Here is a 2,516-nt window from a genome sequence, read left to right as displayed (position 1 = left end):
TTTTGAAATGCCCCCTGCTAAATAAATATAGTTATTAGACTTGGCCTGACATGAGAGGATAAATTGGGATTTGGCAACCTAGTGTCCTAACCAGATTGGAAAAAAGCCAAACTTGGTAAGCAATTGACTCAGAAAGACTCGAGCAATTTTCTAAGTAAACTAGCAACTCAAGGGACCCGGTGCAACCCGCAATAAACCTTTTTTTAAAAAAAAAACAAAAATTAATCTACAAATAACTAAGGTAATGTATTTTCTCTAAATGTGAAAGAAATTTGCTTGTTCTGGTGTTCCTCGAACCAAAATATTTTTTCCCTCAACAAACAAAAAAATCAATTCATAAAAACCTAGCCTCACATAGTTTGTTGGAACAAACCTAGATTGACATTTTTTTTAACAAGTACTTTTTTTCTCAACTGATGAAAAAATCAATCCATAGCCTTACATATTTTTATTTTTAAGATATTTCACGTGACAAAATAGTGTCCAGTAGAATTTTTATGGAGGAGCTAAATTGATGGTTTTAGTTCAAGGACCAAAAACAAAAGGTTCATGAAGCATAAGAGTAGCCTCATGCGGGGAGCAATCGAAGGTTTTCCTCTTACTCGATCTAAACACACGAGCTTATTATCTTTTCTTTTTTATCACTAGCTCATATCAAAGTTCATTGTATAAACACAAAAAAAATAGTTTTAGTTTTTTCAATATGGGATTGAAAGCCTAGTGATATATATATTCACAAGAAGAAAATTGTATTTTTCTAAAGTGGGATAAGAAATCTTTTTGGTTTAAATATTTCAACTTAAAAGGAGAAGATAATATATTTTCAATGTGTGATAAAAAAATATTTTGAAATAATTTTTAAAACTTTATTATTTACAACATATATCTTTACATTCACATGAATTGTTTCTTAATTTTTTTTCATATAATATATTAAAACCTCAAATATTTGTTTTTTAATTTTTTTGGGTTGACTTGAGTTAAAGGCACTAAAAATATATGGTGTTTTCATTATGGATCACCTCACAAAGGACTATTCATTTCAATGGTGCTTTCTTCCTTTTCTTTTTCTTTTTTAAATTTTAATTTCCTTTATCAATATTTGATTTGTTAAGTATTGAACTTTATGATTTATTTCAATTTACTTTCTACAGGTTTTCATAACCTCATGATCCGGATAGTGGGTTTAGTGAGTCAACTCTTTTTTTTTTCAATTTTATCCTTCAATATTTGATTTCTCATGTATTGTTCTTCATGATTTATTTTAATTTACTTTTCACAGAGTCATTTAAGCCTTAAGACTTAAGTCATGGATTTGGAAAATTAATCAAGTGACTCAATTGTTTTTTTTTTAATTTCACCCTTCAAATTAATTTACTTATTTGTTTTGGTTTATTTTCTATGAGATTATCTCGATTTCATGATTATAGTCACGAGTTTAACGAGTTAATCCAAGTTAACCCAGGTAACTTTTTAAATAGATTTTTTTTAATTTTATCTTTTAATATTTGATTAATTAGGAATTGTGTTTTATAATTTGTTTTAATTTGCTTTATACGTGGTTATTTTAGCCTCTTGATCAAAGTTGCGAATTTGGTGGGTTAATTAAGGTTAATTTAGGTTGTTTTTTTTATTTCTATAAGATTATCTCGATGTCATACCAGTTGTCATGGGTCTAGTGATTTAAATCGGGTTGTTTTTTTTATTTTTTTATTTTTTTAATTTCATCATTCAATATTGAGTCGAATAGGAATTGGTTCTCATATTATTTTTGGATTTGCTTTTTATGAAGTTACATGGTCTTATATCCTGGGTCACATATTTGATGTGTTAACTCAAGTTGATTCAAATTATTTTTTTAAATTTTTTTAATTGAATTTTTTTAATTTTATCTTTTAATATTGGTTTAATTGAGAATTGAGCTTCATAATTTATTTTGATTTACTTTATACAAGGTCATTATAGTTCATTATCAAGGTTGCCTATTCAAATGATTAAATTTGAATTGATCTAATATGCCGTTATTTTAATTGTTTTTAAATAATCTTAAGTTTTTTTAATCTTTTTGCTTTTTATTGATCATTCAAATTGTGTTGTCACAATGTAGAGAAATAGAAAACTTTTTTCATATGGCACTCCAAATTCTAGATATAAATAATACGAGGGTGACTGATGAATGTATAATTTTTTAATTAAAATTGCAATGCCTTCTACCGGTTGGAAAAAAATTAACCATTAAAAAAAAAAGAAAATAAAATAAAAATGATCTAAACTAGGAGACAGACATTACAAGAGTAAATTCCACATCTTCTACGTTTTGTTATTCTCATCCCCACAACCAAACAAGTCATGAACAAAACATTTTGTCATGTTTATAAGACATGAAATCAATCAAGTTTTTAATAAAAGCGTTTTTATCAACATGAAATCAATCAAGGGAGGACTAAAAAAAATTCAATCCATCAGTTGGCACCTTTTGGTGCTTTATTGTCCAGCCCAGAAAAAGAAATTGCTTG

This window comes from Populus euphratica, unplaced genomic scaffold (genome assembly GCF_000495115.2).
Source record: "Populus euphratica unplaced genomic scaffold, PopEup_1.0 scaffold274.1, whole genome shotgun sequence".
Taxonomy (NCBI): Eukaryota; Viridiplantae; Streptophyta; class Magnoliopsida; order Malpighiales; family Salicaceae; genus Populus; species Populus euphratica.
The sequence above is the reverse complement of the archived record's forward strand: the minus strand, read 5'-3'. Positions refer to the sequence as shown.